At 45.1% G+C, this 24,995-nt stretch overlaps 1 protein-coding gene across 1 annotated transcript in view; it reads left to right on the top strand.

Moving 5' to 3' along the window:
• Nucleotides 1-10,270: 10,270 nt before the first annotated feature.
• amon (prohormone processing protease amontillado) overlaps nt 10,271-24,995 on the top strand; it is a 175,175-nt gene continuing 160,450 nt past the window's right edge. Inside the window, exon 1 of the mRNA XM_089561657.1 lies at nt 10,271-10,366. The gene's annotated coding sequence lies outside the window, so the exon portion shown is untranslated. The remainder of the gene's footprint in view (nt 10,367-24,995) is intronic.

Genomic DNA, 24,995 nt, shown 5'->3' with positions numbered 1-24,995 from the left:
GCCGGCCAGCGCTTCCTAGCTGCCGGGCAGGTGGACGCATGTTCTAAGACTCCTCCAGGTCGGAGGCACTCAATCACCGCCGCTAACAGTAGCGGCGCAACGGTCGAGCTTCCTTTATGTTTTCTTTTCCGCGGGTAATTTAAATGGCGCGAGAGCAGCTGAACACCGTGCGACCGAGCCTCTGTGCGCGTTGTCAAGGCCTTCCGTCGTCGCGAGACACGTGCCGAGAGCAACTGGCGTGTAGGAAGTGCTTCAGAGACCTCATGCCAGCCGAAAGACTCAACAGAAACGTTTCTGTCGTCATGACAGATTTTTCTTTGATGTCTCTGACCAAGAACTTGCAGTAGCAACAGAATTTTTTGTTGCAACAACACAATTTCGTGTTGTTATTAGAGAAAAGCACTAGAGGAAAACGCTGCAAAACAAAAGAATCTGTAATTACTACAGAACTGCTGAACGTTTTGTCATATTCTTTACAGGGTTCTGTCGCTACATTTTTATTTCAACTGGGATCCAATTACTTCTATCGAAATCACACGCTGTGCTCTGATGTGATAACCAGAGAGGCGCCGCTAGGTGCTTATTTTTCTCTTTTATTTTAGTGCTATAGTATTAAAAGCCTCACAGTGAAAAAAAAGTCTTCGATCATTATATTCGTCCATTGGCTGGAGGCAGTGGTGTCACCAGACAGGAAGTGACGCCACTTCCTTTAAAGGTATAAACAGTTTCTGATCCTATCACATTGCCAACACATAAGCTAATTAGGTTCATTTGTAGATTATTTTCTGGCTTGGTCATGAAGTCGAAAATATAACAAAAAATAAAGTACCCTTAATTATTTATATTACGCTCAGGAAGACTGGCGAAATGTCATATTTTATTTTATTGACTGAGCACAAGCCTTTCTGTCCTCGCATAAACTAGAAAAGACGATAAAAAATCATACAAAGAAAAGAAAAGAACCGGCTGAAAACAGTTTCGGAGACCCTTTAAGCTGGCTGAATGTTCTGCCATCGAGCCATGTCAAAAACGTGATATCAACACATGGTTGAAACGGATAAAGGTCAAGTTACTCGTATGATTGTTCTGTCTCCCGACGACTACCCGTTCATCATCATCAGCCTGACTACACCCACTCCAATTAATCCTGTCCCTGCCCGCTTCCGGTCTCTCAACGTTCCATAGCTACATAGCTCGCTGCGTTGTCCTTAGCTAAATCGGTATGCTTTTCGTTAGCTTCCACCTCCCAGTCGCGTTCCGATGGCCCCGCGTACACTAACGATACCTTACACGCCCTTCCCAAGATTCTACAAAGGGCTCAAATGGCACTTTTAGAATTACAAACAAAAGGGATCGGTGTCTGACACGAAACTACCCTTCGGGTGACATAACATAAACAAAACGTACACATTCAAATGCGCGTTTCACACCTGTAAATCCAGCGCATTCACCGAAGTCCAAGCTGTCGCGGGCAAGACGAGACCATAACCCACATTCTTTGTGACTGCCCTGCCTACACCACCGAAAGGCAGTCTCTCAGCCGTGCGCTGGAGCGCCTAGATACACGCCCTTTCACGGAAATGAAGATTCTCGGCCCCTGGCAGCGGCGGTCGTCGGCGGAGAAGGCCTGCAAGGCACTGCTCCGCTTCTTGAGAACTTCTGGCCTGCACGATAGGCTGTGACTTTAACGAACCGTGACGTTCTATAGTGACTTCAATTTTCTGTTACTCTCCTTTCTCTTTCTTTTTTTTATCCCCTCACCCCCTTCCCCCTGTGTAGGGTAGCAAACCGATTATTATTTCGGTTAACCTCCCTGCCTTTCCTCTTCTATATCCTCCTCCTCCTCCTCCTCCTCCACGTTTCTGCCCCATAACCATTATTGTTTTACCTGAAGGCCAGCATATACCTGCAAATCGTAAAGATAACTTTTTCAGCTCAGTAATAGCAAATAACAGTGTGAATAATGCAGTACATCAACAACGAGCACAGATATGTTGCGCGTTGTGCTCTTGTCATTGGGAGGGTTTCCTCGCTTCAAGGCCACTGATCAACTGATCGATAATATGTGCGCTTGGCAACTAGAGGGATCAAAAATGCCGGACCAGAGTACGAGACAACTGCCGGAACATAGCTCGAGGGAGCGTATCGATTGAAGCCGATTGCTGCGGCCCAGAGGACAGCTATAGATATCAAAGCATCCCGCTCTTACGTTGTCTCTCAAGCCACTCTGTCTAGTGTACTACACTTTTTGCGTTGGTGCCGAGCATTTATGTCGAGTGTCAGAGACTCCCTCCTGTTTTATGGTACTGCTTAAGAGAGGGGGAGTGTCTGAAAAGAACTTGGTCTTTCGGAAGTCAGGGTGCTCGAAGTTACCCTTTCGGGAACGCCACGTGAGCTTCCCTAGTCCGGCATGGCAAACCGCGCTCCTCTTCACTTCCTATTTTTTTTTTTTTTTTGCGTTTCCTAGAGTGCCGCGCCCAGTTCTCTTCTCTTACAAATCGAATGTCGCCCGGTCACGCTACTTCGATCTAACTCAAAGGTTGCACCTTATTATCGACCGCTCCTGTCCCGAGATGGTCGCTGTTGCAAATGGAAGCTCAAAAGCGTACATTCAATGCGACGTTCCCCGTTTAGGGCCCGGATGTGATACAAAGTGCCACCTGAAGGGTACGAACATCGATTTTAACGCGGCGTGGACTGCAGGAGAATCGAATGCTTTGTTTGGTAAACAAGGAAATAGGTCAGAAAATAGGCACCCATGCTTCGCGTTCTAGAAAATCTTTAAGCAAAAAAAAAATTTCTTTTCACTGTGAGAGTAATTTCACTGTGAGAGTAATTTCGCAAGGTCTAAAAGACAAAATAGAAGACGGGATAACGAAGCATGCACAGGGGAGCCAAACTACTTACAGGTAAGGATAGCTGTATAGTGAAAGTGGTAGATTCAAAAATGGCTCGCTAGAGAAAAAACAAAATTCTGGCCATATCTGTTTCGCAAGTCTACATAAGACGGCCCAGATTGGGAATAAAATAATTCGTTTTTAGAGCCAGAGCTCTGCTCCATGGGGTACAACTTCCGATTTCGATGTGGATGAGACAATGACCTTCAATGCCTCACAAGGACAAACCGAACTTAACTGCGTGGTGGAATGGCCCAAGCAATGACAGTATGATCACGTTATCACGACTATGACTATGGGGTACCTGACCTTGACCTTTGACCTTGATATTTGATTTGAGACAGTGGAGTGCATGCTTAATAGAGCTTTCACTCGTATAACTATGTTCAAGCAACGTTGAACACCGCCATTTTTTTTTTTACATTCTACACGAGGTCCTTCACTTTTTTCGCGTAAGGCTCTATGACCGACGCCGACAAGTTACAACCAAGGCTTTGACGACACGCGCAATATTTCGTACTGCTACATGCTAATCAAAGAGTTTGTGTGGGACACGCTATAGTTCCCTGCAAGCTTCTCCTAACCTCAGTGTTTAAAAGCAGTCAACAAGCAGCAGTTTACTACCAGTAGAGTTCAAGTTTTGGATGTAAGAAGCTTAGTGGTGAGGAACGTATGAACAGGACATCCGTTAGGTGGATGACCCAAGAAAAAAAACAACTTCCTGCCCGCACTTTGAAAAGGTTAGTCGGGAAGACATAGAAATTGCCAGGAAAATCCTAAAAGGAGACTAGAGGGACACTTAAGCTTCACCTTTAATGGAAGGGCACGATAGCGGTAACGGGTCCCTCATCTGCTTCAGATCCTCCGAGTACTCGCACCACGATTCCCTTCTCACCGCACGACGCTTCTTTACTCCACACAATCATGTTTCTTATCACAAGGGTTTCATAGGGCGGCTTAGCTGGCTGCCCTATCCCGGCCAAGCACAATCTTGTGACCCTAGGCGTCCCTCATAGCCTGAGTCGCTTTGGGACATTAACCCCCATTAACTCCTCAAACCTCTTCCCCCCCCCCCCCCCCCCCCCCCCCGCTGCCTAATGAGATACTCGCTTCTCCATCATGCTATAAAAAAACGAAGGTTTCAAACAACGTTTCTATAAAAAATATTTCGTTACTACTCACAAAATCAGTATTGCATGAGAATGTAACTCGATTCTAACTCATTCCGCATTCACTCCTAATTGTTGAGCATCTAATTCGGCGTTCATCGATTCGGTTTACGCTGAACGCTTATCTAATCCAACACGACTTAAGTTTTAATGCAATCAGTATCTTCCTGTGGTTCCAGTTCCCTGTAATCGGTCACCGTCCAGCCTTTCTTCAGCTTGGCCACCATTATGAAAACGACCATGCGTACCGGAGAGTGATATCAAGTAAATCAAGCCTCACGGCAACCACAAATAAGAAAAAAGCTCTACCGGTCCGAGATGCCGCGCAGCAGAAAACGCTGCGTTCTTCTTGTAACACGAGAAATTGGGTCTGTTGTGTAAATCCTCTCAACCACGAAAACACTGCCTTTTGGAAGGTTCGCTTTCGTAACCTCTCATTCCCCCCCGTTCTTCCCAGAGTTCCGCGCAGGCAGAGACGCCTTTTCCGCCAATCGAGTAAGTGCACGAAAGCCGTAGACAGGTGTGTCAAGCGCACGCATGGAAGAAAATCATCGGAAACATCCACGAGTGATGAAGGTGATTGATACCGAGCAAGCGTGAATGTGATCGGCGCATAGCGGAACGTTACAGTGCATTGTGGTGAAAGAAAAAGAAAGAAACTTTGCGCGGTAGTGTCCTCACCACTCAGAATCTCCTGTCCTGGCGCAGTGAAATACAAGTTTATGCTTGTGGGTAGCTGATTTCTAAGTGATCAATAGCGCCAGAAAAAGACGAAATAAGTAAACATCAGTGAAGCAGAGCTCAAAGCACACAAGTAGGTACATGAACCAAGAAGGAAGACAAGCGGTAGGGCTGACTTGCAGCTGAATATTTTATTCGAGACAAGCGCACTATAGTATATGGTAGCTAGCAGATGCATTAAACAAACAAGAAAGAAAGGTCATGTAAATCATGAAAAAGCCAAGTGAGGAATGGTATGGGAGCCCTGCAACACATACTTTTATAGTTTTATTCGCTTGGTTTTCGCTTCTTTGTCGAGCTTGTCTTTTTTTGTTGTTGTTGTTTCTTGTTCGTCTGCTCTGTGTGCGGCTATATATGCTGTGCTTGCCGTGAATAAAATTTTCACCAGGAAGCCACAGGCTTAGGTTGTGCACTTGTTAGCCTGCCTCGTTTATTTTAATCATCATATCTTTAACATCAGTGCATCCGCGTTCTGTGATTAATGTGTGGACGTGCTGATAAAATGCGACTAAAACAAACGGCTGTCAAATAGAGCATAAAAATAAAAAAGACATCAATCAAGTGAAGAATAGCCGGTGCCACGATTACTGTGATAAAGATAGAGCCGCAATGGCGGCTCTGCCATTCACTGCGCTGCAAACGAAAAAAAATACTCCCAAGTTCATTAACGGGACGGCCACACTAAATCTCTCGATGCAGATCCGGCAAACATAAAAGCGGATATCGGGCAGGGAAAAAAACCCTCATATATTAAAAGAAGATTTCGGACTGAAGTATGTGCTAAAGTCGCTAGAATGAAAGGTCGATTCCTAGGAACTATTAGTTTTTTTTTTCCCCCCCGCAAATGCAGTTTGAAAACTTCTCATGCCGCAAGATCGATCATAAGCATCAACATGTATGTTGCCGTCTTGTTTTGAATGTGAAGTTACTTTGCTCAGTTCCTGATTGACAATAAGGCAGCCACATGCTGCTCTGGCTATTTCCAGATATATCTGACGCCGGTTATAGGCAAGCTTAAAGCATTGTGTTCAGAAGTATGGCGTGGCTTTAACGGTACTTTCATGAGCCTAAAAAGTGCGAACACAGTCCATTTCATTTCATTTCATTTTATTTCCTTAAAGGCCCCATGCCTGGGGTATTACATAAGAGGTGGGAACTAATAAACAAAACGTTCTTACAACTGCACATAATTTGTTACATTGTCATTGAACTTGGATGACCAGTTGATGGTGGCAATGTCGCTTGGAAGGCCGTTCCATTATGCAGCTCTGCGGGGAAAAAAGGAATTGGAAAAGGTGACAGTGTGCGAGAGTGGACGGGCCACATGAAAATGACGACTAATGCGGAGTGATAAGCGTGCTGGGGGAGGAAGAATATAAGGAGCGGCGCACATGGGGCTATTAAAGATTTTATGAAATAAAGATAAGCTGGAAGTGCGACGACGGAGTAATAAGGACGGTAAACCGGATGCCGTTGGTTCGGAATGAACCAGATAGCAAAGCACTGAGGACGAGGTGCTGAACGTGGTGGCTGAGGTCGGCGCTTACAACTGAACTGGACAGGCGTTTTCAGCTGGATTATTTTCTACGTGCTGAGATCCATTTGTGCATTAATCCGCTGGCGAAAGGTTACTTCACAAACCTTCTGTGGCGCAGACGCTGATTGGAGCGTTGCCGCCAGGAGGAAACGTTCACGTTCAAACCCGGGGCAGTCACAAAGTAGGTGCTCAATTGTCTCATCGCAGCCGCAGCTCTCACACACTTGAAAGAATGTCATTGTGATGAAGTAGAGTCCGCATTTGTAAACGCCACTCCCGGCCACAGGCACACAACAGCGTAGCATAGCAACAGGAGAGGCCGGACAATGGATGGAATAGAAGTAATGGGTCGAGGGGGTGCGAAAGGCGTGCCGAGTTTCAAGGGGCAGACCATACGCTGTTGTCTCGTAAACGGAAAAAAAAAAACCAGCCACACAAGACGACGGACAAGAAGAGTGTACACACCACAACGACTCCAGTCGTTGTGGTGTGTACACTCTTCTTGTCCGTCGTCTTGTGTGACTGTTTTTTTTTTCCGCTTACAATGTACCAACTGGCCCGCATTTCAACCTTGCAGTTGTCTCGTTTCAGCCAAATACTCGCAGCTTTCTTTCTGCGTCGTCTCGTCGTCTCTTCTCAGTGGTACCTGGACAATGTTGGCACTGCCATGGGCTGATCGCGCTGCAGTGTCAGCTGCATCGTTTCCGACATTTCCCCTGTGTCAGCGTCAAAAAAAAAATGAAGTACCTTCGTTCAGTCTTTATCAAACAGTATAAAACCCAAAGCATATACTTCTGGGCCAAGCTAGGCGGCTAGTTATGCAATATCAGCGTTCCAGACCACTTAAAGGAGGGAAGAACTTCGGACCGCACTACTCCGGAAGTTTAAACTTCCGCACATTCCAGAAGGGCTCCACCACATGGCTTAGGAAGAAACCCGGTTACCTGTTTAGTTTGGACAAAGGCCGTATATAAGCCTACTTACTAGGTGGCGTGAAGTCTAAAGTCTCCTTAATCCGAGCTTAATTATTAGCCTAGCATTGTGTCCTATGTTATCGCGCTTGCCATTTAGGCAAGGAACCTTGCCCGTGTCCTAGTCCACAATGTAATAAAGTACCCCGCACATATATTTTAAATAAGCCAATTGTACGTGCACTGATTGCATCGTACATTAGCCAACAGATTTGTGCCTGCGTTAAAAATTCTATGAATGGTCGGTCTCATCCATTGTTCAACGTATACTTCAATTTACTGACCCGTTCACGTGCTCAGTCATTCACTTATTCGTTCGAATTGATCCGCCCAACATCTGGCTAATTACTTTTGCATCGACCGAGTCTAACTCCACTGCTGCTCGTCGTGCGGGCTCCGAAGAAGCGTCGAAGAAATCTCTTCCCCTTCGCAAAGTGCGGAGACAGACAATCGAACGTGCATAGGACCCAGATAGAAAATCAATAGTCTAGTTTTTTACGTTTCTCTCATGGTTAATGTTACTTATTTATGTTGTTTTTCTCTTTTTCTTGGGCACATGAGCAGCCGGCTGAGGATCTTCTTGAGCGGTCCGACTAGTTTCTTCGCGTACCGATCCGACGGCGTCACCCTGATTACGTCGCATGATTCTTTGTTTTTCAAGCACATGTGAGCGAGAGCCTTCCAAAGTGCACACAAGTGTCGCGTCGTCTCGCTCTGTTCGTACAGCTCCAGTGTCATTGTCATCAGAGCAACCACCGCATCACACAGTCTATAAGCGATCAAATAAAATTCAGCCTGTTCTTGAAGCCTAGAGAATAAACGAGGGTAGTAAGAGTTTAGAAAACGCGCCTAGATAATGCATTAAGGTGAGGCGTTTGTTGTTTCATCGATTTTATATATCTTCCTCTCCCCATATGTTCAATTAATTTCTGGCAACGTAATACATTTTTGTCGCGCTTTATGCTATTTGAAATTTGGGCAACCCTGTTTCACAGTGCCTCCAGGTCAGAAACGTGATCCAAACAAATAAAAAAAGAATTATTTCAAAGACTTGACACTGAAGTAATTTGTTATTTCTCAGAATTGATGTAGAAGGCGAAGCCGCAAAAAAGGACGCCACTAGGGCTCTGCTCGCAACTAAGATTCATTAGTCGGCGTTGTGTACACAGCGTTGCCCAAAATTCTAAACTCAACTAGCGACGATAATGGCCGGCAGGAAGGCATTTCGCATATGGGAGCAATAACGGTAGAGCATACTATGTGGGAAAAGAGATGGATAGTGTGAAGATACCTTGATGTGTCACTGCACAAAGAGGCAATCAGATTGTTTGTACTGGATATTTAGCGTTCGTTAGTTGAGTTGATCAAGATATGTTTTGCATTCGACGAAAAAAATAATTTCACTTGATATCACTTGTTGTTATTTATGTTCTTGCTGCTGATTTTACGTTGTTACTGTTATTGTTTACCTCCTTTTTATTCATTAATTCCTGCGCTCTTTCTTCTTACAAAATATGCCGCACCACCTTAAGAAACATTCCCCTGATTTTGACCATTAGATTTATCTACCTACCTACCTACCTCGCCTAGATATCAATCCGTTTATAAAGCTTGAGCCGCACCTGCTACACGTTGAGATGCTTATGTGAAGCATTCATCTGAGTCGTCGAGTGGCGGGGAAAAGAGCAGCACATAGGCTTTTTGCTGCCTAGCAAACAGCATCTAAGACACAAATAGTCTTGGGGTCGATGTTCACTATGAACAAAAATTGTATGGTGGGATCCTCAGCGCCAGCTGTCTAGAAAAAAATTATTTATATACGTACACATGTCAAGGTTACCGGATACATTGACATTCACAAGTATACGTAACGCGAAGCATGGAAGGGGAGCCAGTTAGAGAGGTACCATAAGCAAATTTGAGTAAATAACAGAAATTTCTCATGGGCGATGTATAACGGGAAAGCATACCTGTTGAAAGAAGATTGAAACGGCAATAACTTGACCCAGCTTCAATTCCCAAATCGGAGCAGACGTCTCTGCAACTTCGCCAACATTCATCGTAAAAATAGCGGTACTCTTATAACAACGCAAGAAGTGAAGAAGATAGTGAACGTGCCTAGTGAGATTTGTTTCTCTCTTGCGTTTATTATAGCTCTGGTGCTTCCACGGTAAATGTCACCAACTCTCATATCCAAGCAAACTTTCTTTTCCATCCTTCGATGCCTAAAAGCACTAGCAGAAAGATTTTCCGTGTGCTCAAGATTTATCGTTAACAATAGCGAAACAATCCCCTTGTACAATAAAGATCTCGCGGCCATACCATAAATTATAGAGGGCACTACGAACGCTCTCTTATGTCCTTTGAACTCTCAGCGTATCTGCATGGAGGGCTGTGCGCTCCTTCGCAGGAAAGCTTTTCTCGGGATCGTTTGGAATATCGGGGCTTTCAAGCGCGGACCAGCATAGGTCGATCGAAAAATCGCGTAGAAAGGAACATTTTCCCGATAAAGAACGTTCGAATGTGATCGTATTTTCAAAGCACAACCGAGGAGAGAGATGCTCGATGGTCTTCAAAGATATAGTTACCCAAAACAGGAAACAGCCCTGCAATCCTGCAGAACCGTTTGAGCGTACAGAATGTCGCAAATACCGCTGTTCTTGAGAATGTCCGTCAACAGAATGCATCATTTCAGAGTGAAACGAGAATTGTTTTTATCGAAACTGTATTTTCCACAAAGTGAAAGTTCGATGATCGCCGATACGTACACCGTTGATGGCATTTCAAATCCGAACAAGCCGCGTACACCAGCCTTTCCAAACCTTTTCTTTTTCTCAGGATGTAGCGGCTAAGTGTCTTTCAATTTTTTCTTACTGTCCCAGCGCCTGTACGTCGTTGGATTTTTCTTTGCAATATCGGGTGCATATATTCTTTCGTTTCAGTGGAAGCAATATACTTTCGGTCGCTCACAACGAAACTGCGAGGACCAGGTTTTCAGCGGCTGGGATTCGGCAGCAAAGAACGTCTGTGCCAATGTTGCACTGATAAACGGTAAAATGTTTTCTTTAATTCACTCATTTTTTCCATGTTTCCATATTTATCAACCCCCATTATCTGATTCTTTTCTTAGAGAGTACAATTCCATTAAGCTTACAAAAATCGTAATTCACGATGGTAACGAGAGGTTCCGCTTTTCCGCTGCATTTCTTCGAGCTTTGTGCGTGTGCGTCTAATTATTAATTCCTTGTAGTTGACATGCAGATTATTCGATTCGCTCGCGAAATGGACATCATGCATAATTAATAACTGCGCCGAGCTCTCAGATCTTCAAACTGAATACATAATCAGTTCGCGCAAAATTAATGAGGATCGCCGGCTGCAGATAGCGTCTGAGTGTGATAATATGTCCTCACTATTCCCTTTCAGAATTATGTATAAAATGTGCTGTCGTAAGTTCTGCTTAGCAATTCTAAGTTCGTCTATTGAAGTGCGTCTCGAAATAGTGTCGTGCTTTCATTTTGTCTCTAAACTTGTTCGTAAGAAAGCGCAAATTCGCAAACGAAAAGAATTCACACGGGTGCCTAATTTCATTATGTGTTGGCAATGGGACAGCGTCAGTAGCTGTTGATGCCTTTAAGGGAAGTGGTGTCACTTTTCGTCTGATGACGTCACTTCCACCCAGCCAATGGGAACGCTACCGTCTGGTGACACCACTTACCTCCACCCAATGGAAATTCTACGGCTTGGTTACGTCACCCCTCCTCAGCCAATGGGAATGCTCCGGTCCGTGGCGACACTTCCCTTCAGCCAATTGTTGAATTTCACAAGCCATAAGAGGATAACACGAGCTCAGTAATAGGAAGCAATGTTTCGTCGCAAAACAGGTTAATTTCTAATCCGGTTTCTTTATCGCAAGAAACTATATTTATAACGGTACTAAAAGATGTCTTATGAGGCCACTCCCGTGTTGAATCCCCACTTCATAATTGCAAATAGGTACATATTTGTTCTTGTGTGGCACAAAAAATCTTGGCCAAGTTGAAGTACTTTTCTAATTTAGGTGAGGGACCACAGTGATCTGGGACTTCACCAGAAATTATGACGCGAAGTCGCTTTACACAGCGAAGTTAACGTTTTTAATCTTGTCAAACATCGAACAGGAGTAGTGAGTCCAATTAGAAAAAACCAGCGCTGATCTGTGAGCTTTGTTGTGGCCAAATGCATATAGTGGCCCTAGTTCCTTCATCGTTCAAAACGTGCCAACTTGGTATGTATCTCCTACTAAATAACCACAGCATAAAAATAACAGGCAACGCTCGCTTGCTCAGCGTAGTGTCCAAACACTGAATTCCTTCACATCTCCTCGCTCCTTGTGAACAGAGGTTCTTAAGCATGCAGCCCCAACTGCCTTCCAAAGCAATCTACATTCCTGCGGCCCACGGAAGGAGCGAATAAGGTCAGTTATTCCGAGCGTGAATGCTCGTCTTGTGATGAGACCATGCGTCGAATGCCTGAGAGATATGTAGATTGCTGCAGCGTGACCTGGATCAATAAACTGGACAGCACTGCACCGCTTGCACTCACTTCTGATTACAGCTAGGAATCCCTGAACGGTGCACCATGGGGAACGAAAGCGCTTCATCTCGCAATTTTTTTTGTTTAGTTTGGTTTGATTTGGTTTGGTTTGGTTTGGTTTGGTTTGGTTTGGTTTGGTTTGGTTTGGTTTGGTTTGGTTTATGGGGTTTAACGTCGAAAAGCAACTCGGGCTATGAGGGACGCCGTAGTGGAGGGCTGTGCGTAATTTCGACCACTTGGGGTTATTTAACTAGCACTGACATCGCACAGTATACGGGCCTCTAGCATTTCGCCTTCATCGAAATGCGACCGCCTTGCCGGACTCGAAGCCACGTTATTCGGGTCAGCAGCCGAGCATCCCGACACCATCCAATGCGTGATGTCGTGCGCGAGATAGAGGATGTCTCTCGAAAGTTCTCCTCTAAACAAAGAGAATTCTTTCGAGAACGACCAATTTCTTAATGCCTATGCACGACAGAGCGACTGGGACGTACATCGCTCTAAGCCTCGTGAGTAGAGCACAGGATGTAGATGAAAAAAATCGCGGAACACCATCGATTTTCTTCGGTACCGTGAAAGAGAATGCCGACGAATGCGTCCTGGTGTAGGTGGGGAAGCAGGTAAACCCATGAATTGTTGTTCCACAGGACAACTTGTTTCACGAGTCAGCGCCTGTATTCCGCAGCTACAGTGTAACTGACGAGAGACAGTTTAGCAAGACACAGCAAAGCGCTAACCCGCAAATAAATAATTCTTGCCTTTGTGTAGGCTAGTTGGTGCATAATTACGAAAAAGTAACACGCCGCAAAAAAAAAGGGACACTTGGAGCGCTGTATGAAGTCTTTGTGTCTCTCACGGTGTCTGAGTTTTATTCGCGCCGCATCAGTTTTTCGAACTCCCCTACTGGCAACCGGAATTGAACAAACAATGCACACATGCTTTCAGTATAAAACAGAAATACTAACCTACAACTCGCACTTGTCAACGTTCACAGTCATTGTAACATTTTTGCACCTGTGACAGCGCTACGGAGCGTAGACTAATAAATTCGTCCTAGAGCGTTGCTTCATATTGTGCTTCAAATAATATTGTGCTTCATTCCATATTTTTCTTCAGTAAATTCATATGCACTTCAATTACTTCTTTTCTCAACGAGTCGCGCGCTTTCTGCTTATCACAATGCACTCCTTACACAATTCTTCAGAAGCGTTGGTGTCATCGCCACTTTGCAGTCCTTGCAGTGCTTTGCTACCCGACCAAAGAGCACTCAGCGCGCAAAGGTTCCACTAAATTTCTTTTTCTTGTTTGATTGTCACTTGCATTCTCGTTACGACAGCATTCGAATGTCCGTGCCACCGAGCTGATTTTTGTTTGCTTTTTATTAGGTATGATTTCGCCCAACGCTCGGTCCCGAAGCCTTCATATCTGCTGGCGTTTTACCTGTCCGCCTGCCATGCCATTGTATCACCACACCTGTCATGGCGGTATCCATTGAGGCATCGCGGCTGATTCTTCACGCTCAAAGAAGCCCAACCCTTTTTTCGCTAAAAGGTATTGCTTAAGCTCCTTCTTGGGCCCGCAGCAAGGAGTGACCCAATTCACTAAACGGTATTACGTTATCACCACGTCACTGAATTAGTGTGCCTTTAGCCAAGCGGCTCGCGTAAGGTCTTAGAGCCACGTTTGCTCTTGTTTCTTAATAGGGCGTCCAAGCTCACAGCCCAAAACGAACCTACCCACCCCGCAGAGCCTCCTTTCTTCGTCGTTCGCTTATTCCCAGTGCATTACGAGGCCCCCTTCTTTGGCTCGCATCGCTTACACAACACTTGCCAGGCAAGGATCTTCGCGACGCCTTTCAGCGAGCCAGCGGCAAGCCCTTTCAATGGGTCTTACGTTCTGATAGCTTTTCTTTCCTTTTTCTTTCCGTTCCTTTCTTTGCATTCAGTGTGTTGTCTCCGTGTACCCCTGCCTACGCGCCGCTATCCTCTGCCCGTGTAGGATTCGTGGCGATGTTGTCGTGGGTAGGGAGAGACTGCGGAAAACGTGACCCAGGCTTCACGTGGTGGGTCTTCCCCGGGAGACGTCGCGCCAGACGGACATGGCGGTGCGCCTCCGATGTTATGGCGCGCTCTTACGCCATCTCCAGGGCTCAGGAATTCGGCTGAGTGACGTCGGCAGTGTCTAAGCATCGTAACGCGGACAGGTTGCCCGGGGGCTGCATGTAAGAAACAAGAATAACCGGTTGTCAAAAGACCCCTAGAAGAACTGCAATAAACAACAAATACAGAGAAATACTGGAAGAGTCCAGTGCCTCTTTCAATGACGGTGTAGTTCTTGGGTTAATCTGTGAAATCTTTAGAGTGTAATTAGAACAAAACCCTTTGACATGGGACTTAAAAAGAAGCCCCCTACGGTACGTGCCCGTTCTCATGTCCTATGTAAATTATCTATCTATCGATTATTTCTCGGTGACATAACATGGTTTGCAAATTAAATGAAATCAAATAAGGATTCATAGGAAGAAGGGATAGATGCACAGACAATAGTATGCCGACGAAGGTCTCAAGGTCAGAAGACTCTAACGGAACCCTATATAGATAATTTGTAAACTAAATTCTAAATAAAAAACAAAAATAGGTGTTTATACGATATTTATACGACCACGAAAGCGCGCGGCGAAGCGTTCCGGGCTGCTCCGGCAACCGTGTAGGACGGTCCAGTTACTTCTGTCCGCGATAGTACGCACAGTCTTGGTCAAAATTCTTAAGCCCAAAGGCTTTTCGCTTCAGCCGAATAACGGATCTATTACGGCACTATTAAAGAACGAAGGACGTTGAAATGCAAGCGGAAGCTTTCTTCTGGATGAAGAGACGCTTCCTGCTTGACTTGTGTTTTGAATGATCCTCTACACGGAGCAGGTGAACGCTGCAGGTGAATGCTGTGGCCTTAGGACTTTTGACCGAGACTGTACGTGTTGGTGTGGGGCTTCAGATTATGCCTCATAAGACGTTCAGGCTTTTCTATGCAGAAAAAAATTTTGGTGCAATACAGTGAAAACAGAACTGCGCTTCTTCCGAAAGATTGATCTGTGCGCCGAGAGTGTTATGGACAACGTCGTGACGTCACTACACTTCAGTCAACTGCCAATTTCCTAGAAGCCTTATTACGATGCATGAGAAGAACAAAAATAAAGCTTCCCATTTTGTGAAGCGTGAACTTTTCTTTCATCTTAAATCTGTCATCTTTCTTGTGCCAAAACCATGGCGAGAAAAGGCGCCCTTCTTCATACGCCATCGCCGAGAGGAGACATGCGCCCCTCCCTTCGAATTACTGCACGCCCAAGGTTAGGCGGTGGGTGTTTCCGATTGGAGATTTAGGGCATCATGTGAATGAAGCTTTAAGTACGATTCCATTCATTCTATTGTAGTCTTACGGCCTTAGGATTTCGAGCTAAAGAAAATGCACTGATCCTATTTTTGGCGCCGCGTTGATATGACGATACGCCGGTGTGTGGCGCCTACGACGCGGAGCGTGAAATTTTTTTCGTGCGAGCGATTTACTGAAAGTGTTCAAGGGACTCAACAGTGCCGCGAATTTCGACCCTCCTTTTTATTTTTACGAAACACAGAGAGCTGAGCCTTAAAAGATGTGCACAAACGAATGAAAGCAAGTCAAAATCATTGCTTCGAAATCGCTCCTATAGTGGGTTTCACTTGCGATTTGAAATGGAACCGGAATAAGCTCACGATTTCAATTGAACACTCACAAATGTTCGAAAAATGTCCAAAACACGCATCTATATGGATATGGATTTCTAGCGGGTATGGACGGACGCAAATCGGGGAAATAAAAAGGGTGTCGTAAACACTGTTTCTATAAAGGTTACGTGCGCCTTCCTTGATCTGTTTATACAACGGAAAGCTTATAAAATGCTTTCGCGAAAAGAATTTGTTCAATCCATATTCCAGAGGGAATTCCTGAAAAGGAAACTTCGCGCGCATAACCGGCACGTGTCGAAGGTCGAAGGACACGTTGGTATCTGCACGCAGGCGTTTTTGTGGAGCAGCGAAAATACGTATTGAAAATTTTTTAAACTTTAAGTTTTCGACAAATATTTAGGGATAGAAAATTCCCCATTGGGTGAAAAAAAAGAAAGCTCGCAATTGGCAGAAATTGTCAAAAAGCACCACTTCCACGTAAAGGAAAGCAAAACGAAACAATAAAAGTAGGTGTTCGCCTGTGCTGTGTAAGGAAATTGATACTGGCAAGCCAGACGACGTGTCACGACAGATTGACACCCCCCCCCCAACCAGCACCGGGAATCAACACAATATTGGCAACGTATTTTCAAAGGCCGATCCAACAAAGGACAAGAGTGAAACCGTCCATTTACTACATTGGACCAATTATCTGTGCTGATCGGGCCGAGATTCTTCCTCAGCATGAAAATGCAAACTTTCAGATGCATCCCTAACGATGGCGATCTGTTTGACGGACTTCCGAAGGTGTTTTGTGTATATTTAGCTTGTTTAGTTTTGCGCATCCTCCTTTCTTTCACTCGTGCCGCTATATTTCCTTTTATCTTCGTTTACTCTTCGTGGAAGGCACTTGACTCATCGATTTTTTTCCTAGCGGGTGCTTCTCTCTTTCCCGCTAGATGCCTTCTCATCTGAGGCCTCAGAGATGTTTGCCGCCTCCCTGACTTCTTGCAAACTGGGAGTTGAGAGACGGAGCCGCCCCCTTGCGGCGGTGTCAACAGAAGCGGAGTCCTTCCAGCATCCGAAGCGCGTTCTTGTGGACTTTTCGACGGGGCCGCTGTTTACCGGACCGGCGTCGATCGGTCTGGAGTGGTTGCTCCGACAGAGAGACCTCGAAACTCCGTCGTCAGCCGGGAATTCTTTGAAGCAATAAAAATAAATACAGAAAAAAAGCTAGCAAAACAAACAAAACGGGAATATCTGGCTGGACACCGCTGATATTGAGTTCAGGACCGGATGGAATGAAGGCTCGTGGTTTTCTTGTGTTTGCCGACGTGCAGTCTGGAAAATAAAGCTGAGAGAATAAATAAAATCAGCGCAAGCACAAGACGCGGTTCAGCTGTGAGGACTTAGTTGGAAATACAGCGTGTTTGGGGAGGGCTGTGCGGCACAGGTCTTCTTTGGAGCGAGTGAAAACGAAAGAACGCCTTCAAAATAACAAGAAAGAAACACAGAGGAAACTTCTTAGTGTCAGGGTCACGGGCAGATATATTTAGCTGGATTTCGTATATGAGATTCCTTGAGGAGTGGCGAGTTCCGGGAGTCCAGCGTCAGGAATGGCGTGTTGATGTTTCTCTGGAGAGGTTTCAAAAATAAACGGGGTAGAGGGTGTTTCTTCTAGCGAAGTTCTTGGAGATTGGTTCAGATGGAGTTTGCCCCAACCATCGAAAGAGTCCGGTGAAGAACGGAAGCCACAGGTATAGCGTATTCTGAAGCAAGCCCACACCACAGCTTTCGCTCTCTAACCACGTTCAACAGTAGTTTAATCACAACTAATTTTTATGGGGGTTTCGCGAAGGACACTGCTTGGAAGTGTTAACGGTCCTTGGATGCATTTCTCCTCCAGGTGCTTATATTTTGGCGCTCTAAGTTTGGCTGCAACGCTTTCCTCTTCGCCTTATCGGACGACGCTGACGTTATATGCCAATCTAGTATCATAGAAAGCCTCAGTTAAACACTGGGCTGGGCAAGTTACAGTCAAAAGAACTCTGAGGAACAACGTTTTTGCAAAAACTAAAAGCATGTCCAACATTCTTGTAAAAAAATTTACATATTGAAAACCTTCAAGGTACCGAAATGTAAACATTGAAGACAAGGTCCATTCTTCCGATATATTGTAAAATCTTCCTTTTATAGTGTTTCCATCACTCGCATTAAGCAGTTAAGATAGCCATAGAAAACCAATGGGAGACGCTTTCGCCCATAGCAACAACGTTAATGGCAAAAGAATGCAAGTCTGCCTAAGGGAGATCTGGGGCTGCATTAATTTTTATAATGAAATCTTACAACACATGAAAAAATTGCGCTCATAAACTCTTTATCATTCAAAAATGCTTTTGCCCAGAATTGTTGGGAATGAATTTAAGCCTTTGTCTAAACCCAGATAATGCCATGGAGAACTACAAATATAACTAAAGCATGCCTTAGTTCATTGTGTAATTCCTAAACCTGCATCCCTAGGCAGCTGCGAACACGCAGAAGCGATGTACTCGAAAGCCCCACCGCCGCATTGTTGACGCCACATTGGGGATGTGCGAAGGAAACAGCTGCGCCACACATTCGTATGCAGATAACGCTGGAGCCATTGTGTGGATGCGCTTTGCTATGCAAAATGACCGCTCGCGTGTTATTTGAAGCAGTCCTTTTCGAGTGCACTTTGAGCAACGAGAGACTATAAATAGTTCGCACACAAGAGTTATAAAGGTTAAGTGTGACATGAATTTCTTCGTGTTTTTTTTTTTTTGCACTAACCTTGGTCCTTCTAGCCATATTGGTAATGGTAATGGCAGTTTTTTAGGAGGCTGGTATTTTACTGATTAGATTTTCTCTATTTTCTGGAATTCGTTGTTTATCATCTGTCACTTCGAAACATGCTATCTTCGTAATTTTTCCTCTTGCATTATCCTGGTTATCCTCTGCTACGAATCACAGGATTGTAATTTTGTTATGCCTTTGAGTGAGGAGACGTTGGTAAAACGTTGAAATGACGAGTCCGCTTTTCTTGCAAACAGTTAAGAGAATACCTATATTTCTACAAACTGTCTACGAAACTGTAAGTGATACACGATAGACACGGAACCAATATAGCCCACTACCAAACATGATAAAAAAGGAAAAGTAGGTTAAGCTGAATGTAGTTTTATTGACCACATGAAATATAAGATTACTGAAATCAATAGCGTGGGTTTAATGCAGGGATAATCACAAGGTTCAGTGTAAGAAAGTTGTCTTGGGCCATATTCTTTTTATCTACTACGTGGATTCTTAAAGCTATACAAAGCAAAGACTTCAAACCTCGCTTTGGCCAAATTTAGAAAAATTAATTGTGGTACACGACAAAGCGGCCCTGAGAGATTAATTGCTACAATCTATGCGAGGCGATACATACGACGGATGCAGCCTAGACAAAGACTGGCACGACCTATCTGGAGATGATGAAGGGAACATGACAATCTCTTTATTGCAGTTTCTCGGTATTCTAAGTATTGTTAAAAATAGCATGACTACATCATTATAATCATCAGGTGAATTGAGTCTACTGCGGGACGAGGCCACTCCCGACGGGCCCGAGCTATCGCTTTGGCATTAGCCGCGACAAAGTTTTTCGACCAAATTTTCTGCACACTCTTCACGTCGTCTGACTCAGTTGAATGACCCGGATTATGCTTCACAACTCAACTGTTAAGCGCCCATTCCTGGCTTGAGCGGTATCCGATGGTGGCGTAGCAGATCACGTGACCATGTCGTGGTGAGGTCACATTCCGTGACCATGATAGAGTCATGGTCTATTCGTGTTTCACTCTATTCGTGTTTCATCGGTCACATGATATCGCTTAATCAGGACGTCATCGAGAACTGGGAGCCTTACTAGCGCGGTCTTACGAGCATAGACGGTGCTGTCGAAACCTATCACGTGACCAGAGCAGCAAAAACAGGCAGAGCTGGCCAAGGAAACAAGGGTCGTGGGACGCAATGAATTGGACCACTGTTGTGATGCGTGGTTCATCAGACGCGCGCGTTGAACGCGCGTTCCTGCGAAGGAGCAGGCAGGTTGCGCGCGCGTTCATGAGCGCGCCTTCATGCGAAGAAGCAGACAAGTTTCCAGGGGCGAACGCGGCGTTTATTCCCGCATGTTCGTCGGTGCGTGGCTGGCTGAGAATAGCCCACCCGTAGGTTGCGGCGCACGCCTTTTATTCGTTTCTGGTGCGCCTGCGCAACCACCACAGATCGCGACGCAGAAACACAAATCACCACAGCATGCGACAGCGGCCTTGGTGAAACGCACTAGCTATAATGCCTAATCATAGTAACTAAGTTAAAGAAAAAAGAAACTGAAAATTCTCTGTCATCACAACAAGATTCTTTGCAATGTTTTTGACCATGAAGTTGTAGTAACAGAAATCCTTGCAGCATACAGCAAAATTTTGTGTTGTTTCCTACGTATGTTGTGTAAAAGAAAATTACTACAGAAGTACCGAGACGTACTACACAATAAACTACAGTACTACAACAAATACTGTAAAACAACACGAAACCCTGTTGCTACGACAAAACGACAAAGCATTTTATCGTATTTCTAGCACGATTCTGTCGTTGTTTTTCGACTGGGAATTTATTTCTCCTATTGGATAACGCTCTGGCACTATAATGAACCGGGAGCAGCAAGTTCTATTCGTCTAAAAGTCCTCCCGGCGTGCATTTATTCTTTTATTTTCGACTGAGATGTCCTCATCTTGTGTTTGCTTACTCACCCACGATGTCTTCTCTCTGTGCCGCAATGATGCACCTATCATTACCCGACTCGAGGGCGCAGGGGTCAAGATAATAGGATGCCGAACACGAGGACGCGTGTCCACCATATAAAAATGGCCTATAGAATCTCTATAGACTCCCAAAGGCTCTTTTGCTTCCTATATATTATTATTTTCGTCTATTCATAGTCTATAGACAAACATCAACTAAAAATGTATGGCCCTAATATAGATTGTCTAGAGACTGTCTCTAGGAATTGTGTTTCCTGTTAACTAGTCTATAGGACTTGCATATAAATTCTATAGACTTTCTATAGAAAAGATTCTGTGTATAACCTAAAGACTGTGTAAAGAAATGTTTATAGTTAGGTTTGGTTTATTGGGGTTTAACGTCCCAAAGCAACTTAGGCTATGAGGGCCGCAGAAATGTTTATAGTGGCAAATTCCATTCGCGGCGGCAGCGTTTCGATAGAGGCGTAAGACAAAGACTGCCGTGGGCTGTGCAATATAAGCGCACTTAAAGAATCCCAGTTGGTCGAAATTAATCCGGAGACGTTCATTAAGGTGCCTCTCTTTTTTTTGTTCCCTCTTTCACGGCCTCGTTCATCGCGCGGCGCGTTTGAAGTGTCCACCCAGAGATGGAGAACATTCCTCTCCTCAAAACCAATTTATTTGCTTCTTTTTTCAATGATTTTTTCCATTACTTCTTGCTGCCTGAAATTCTAGCATTTTCGTTATCCTCCTAGTTCCGGGTCGCTAAACAAGTACTCACAAAGCCCCTTGGTTGTTCTTCAAAGACTTCGTTAAGCGACTGTGTGTAAGGGGTGATTACGATAATTATTGATTTAAAAAGAACGAAAAGAACGCGTCAAATTGTTTTGATATGCGCTTGTTCATTAGGAACCAGGATTTGTTGTTCACTACTTTCTTCATGTGCGTGTGTGTATATATATAATATATATATATGTATATATTGTGACGAAGACGAAGCTGGCAGTGGCGCGGGACGGAGCGCCCGCGCTAGGCCAGCGGCCATTAAATCATCTCATAGCCATGGTTCACCACGTCTCATTCTTCGGCTGGCCGCCGCGTTACATTTGGTGTGAGGTGCTGGGGTCCCTTCATCGCCATCCTGGTCACGGAGCTTCGGCGTCCTGGGCCTGCCGTGGACGTCGGCCGTGAGTACCTGGTCAGCGCCGCACGGCCGTGCCCCAGCCCGCCCGACCTGAACCGACCTCGACGCTCACCCCAGCCCCGTCCCCCGCCCGGACCACACTACACGACGACCCAAGACCCGACGGACCCAAGACCCGACGGACCCAAGACCCCACCGACCCAAGACCCCACTGACCCAAACGTGAAGACACCGTCCCCCTGCCTCTGCCGTTCGGTGCGTCCAGAGACCTCGGCCGTCAGCCCCTGGCACCCTACGGCCCGGATGCTTCGTTGACCGGGACTCATTCTCTCATCTTTCTCATCGTGGCGGCCAGCACTGCCCCATCTTCTACATATTGTTCGATCCTTCACTCAAGACCATCGCCATTTCGCCGTCTGTTCGTCACCGATCGGGACGATCGCTCGGAGGCCCCGGGTAGTGTGACGAAGACGAAGCTGGCAGTGGCGCGGGACGGAGCGCCCGCGCTAGGCCAGCGGCCATTAAATCATCTCATAGCCATGGTTCACCACGTCTCATTCTTCGGCTGGCCGCCGCGTTACAATATATATATATATATATATATATATATATATATATATATATATATATATATATATATATATATATATATATATATATATATATATATATATATATATGCATACATACACATGCAGTAGCAGGTGTCATCGTTCAATGGGCCAGGGAGACTTGTAGAATGAAGGGGTCACAACATTCCGATTGCCTTCGTTTATTACCAACATTTTCGGACGGAGGACCGTCCTTCATCAGGGTACACAGACGTCTGTGTACCCTGATGATGGACGGTCCTCCGTCCGAAACTGTCGGTAATAAACGAAGATAATCGGAATGTTGTGACCCCTTCATTCTATATATATGCACTTTCTTCGTAAATATATAAGAAGGAGCCGCAGCTCTGACTGCGGCATCTCCAGTGGGGGACAACACGATCGAACAGCTTGTCTCTTTCCGGCGCCATCCCACTTCAATTTGCGATGACGTTCACCGCCCACCGTACGGACAGCCGCTTTCGCCCGTTCCTTCCGAAAAGAAGATGCTGGAGGGGGCATTGGCCGTCATCACCGCAAAAAGCAGCAAGCGCACTTGTCCGGCTTCCCGATGAAAGGTTTGCGGTTGCCAGCGGTGACAACGGGCAGGGGTTTTCCATCTCGCGTGACCGCTATTACTGCCCTTGGTGTTTTTCTTCCCCTGACGTACCACGTCGTTGGTTGATCTATATTGCCAGCTGTGCGTTGGCCAACATGCTTTTATCTAGATCCTCCTTGCCAGAACTAACAAAAACATCTTTTTTAGGCGATCTCTTTTTCAGCGCGCCAATCTGAAGAGCTGTTGTACTGTGGGTTGCTTTCTATTCAGGCGTACCCCAGTTGTACGCTATCTGTACGTTAACTTCGGTGTACACCGACTGTCACGTTATTGTGTAAAAGAATCACTTTTGAAGTGTGCCAGCCACCCAATATTTGCTGCCTTCATCATTCTGCCACGACATCCACAAGCTACGTGGCAAGAGAAATTCAGAAGTCCAGAGATGACACGCCAAATATTTTAATTGAATGCAATATCTTTCAGCTCTGTCACTTGCAAAATAAGTTACGGCCCAAAAGGTTGAACTTATTCAACCGATCTCGTACTTAAGCTATTGCAGAATAAAATGGTAATTGGCGGCAGGCAGTTTGATAAAGTTCCCGAAAGAAATATCTTAAGCTACCGGCTTCTTTTACCCAGAGGAAAAAGGAAAAGGCCTTTTTGAATATTCCCTGTGACAGTCTTCTTAAACTTTTGCACAGGTTACTGCGCAAAATTTTCCGCTTACCGTGTCTAATGCACTTATATAATTTAATATAATGTCGTGTACTCTACCTACTCTTGTTGTTGCTACCCAGTTCTGACCCACACAGGAATCACGAGCGCGCGCTCAACGGCAGGTACGTCGCTCACAGAACTAATTTATCTTTTCACAAGAACTTGAAGCGCCTATTTTAATGCACTCCGTGCGGGCTCTAATAATAAGGTTTTCTAAGCTCTTTCTCATTAAGTGACGTTTTCTGAGTGATTATAAGCGTGGTTAAAGCGAAAGGAGTTTTAAAACCTGCGTCTAATTATACCCTACCCTACTCCTGTTATTAATGCGATTGCATTACGGAAGCCCCGCGGGGCAAAAATGCGTCGTTGGTCGTAAGTCGCCCATTGGCTAGAAGAAAGTGACGTCATCATACAGGAGCAGTCCCATTGGTGGGAGGAAATTTACGTCACCAGACGGGAGCATTCCCATCGGCTGGAGAAAATTGACGCCATCAGTGCCTCAAGGCATCAAGGGCTGCTAATGCTGCTGCACTTCTAACACAATATAATGCTTTTCCCGTGAATACTTTTTTGATCAACAGTCCCCTGAAATCAAAATTAAACCAGCAAGAGGCGTTTCTAAAATTGGCAGGAATAATGAGTTGTATTGAGTGCACTACTAAAAAAAATCGAGTCATTATTGCACTACAGCGTCTTCAGAGTCGAATAGAAGTGTAAACGAAGTTTACGAGGACAACGCATGATAAAAAAGCCCGTAAAAGCACACAGGTATCTGTCATTTGCGATCACTCCCAACTAGGCCACATCCTTAAACTGAATGCACCAGTCAGGTATTGCGATTGAGTCGTTATTAGCAATTTCGGACAGCTCCTAGCAGGACCCTTTAAGCCTTGGGGCTTCAGGCACCGCTTTAATGGGAAAAGTTGTGTTTTTGGTGAAACTAATGCTAGAGGTCACGAACTTGGTTTTTACACGTTATTCAGGTTCTTAGTGATCTCCCGCACGCGTCAAACCAACGGCGTCTCTAAGCCTCATCTTAGGTATCCTCCAAAACTGTTGGAAGTTTAAACAATGGGCGTGTATGGAAACGGCAAAATTTTGGAGCGTTTTCGGGGAATAAAGTCTGAATTTTTGCGTAGTTTGCTGCTCTAGTCACTTTTTTCCAGAGCCTTCTAATCAAGCAGATACTATACTTTCCATTGTTCGATGCTATTTTTGTGAAAAAAAAAAAAAACAGGAGAATCGCCCAAAACTCAAGTTTCCACAACATTGTTACCCCATCTCACACTGTAAGAGTTTATGCCAAAGCGTCCATACGCATGTGTACAGCGCACCTTATCCTAACTACGATAAATTGCGCTGCATGTGTGCCGATTAGACACTAGTGTCTAACGCTGCATGAATACCGTAAAAAAAGGTTCCGAGATTGGAACCTTCACTAGCGCTGTATAAACTAGTCATTAGTTTCTTGTCAGTCGTCAAATAAAAGAATACAGCCATTAGTTTCTTGTCATTCACCACAGGAAAAAAATTCAGCCGTTCGCTTCTTTACATGCACAGTGTGATGGTAAAACAAGTGAATTATAAGCCACTAT

Source organism: Amblyomma mixtum, chromosome 9 (genome assembly GCF_055824585.1).
Source record: "Amblyomma mixtum isolate Tamu chromosome 9, ASM5582458v1, whole genome shotgun sequence".
Lineage (NCBI taxonomy): Eukaryota > Metazoa > Arthropoda > Arachnida > Ixodida > Ixodidae > Amblyomma > Amblyomma mixtum.
Note: the sequence above shows the minus strand (reverse complement) of the source record. Positions and strands in the feature narration are given on the sequence as shown.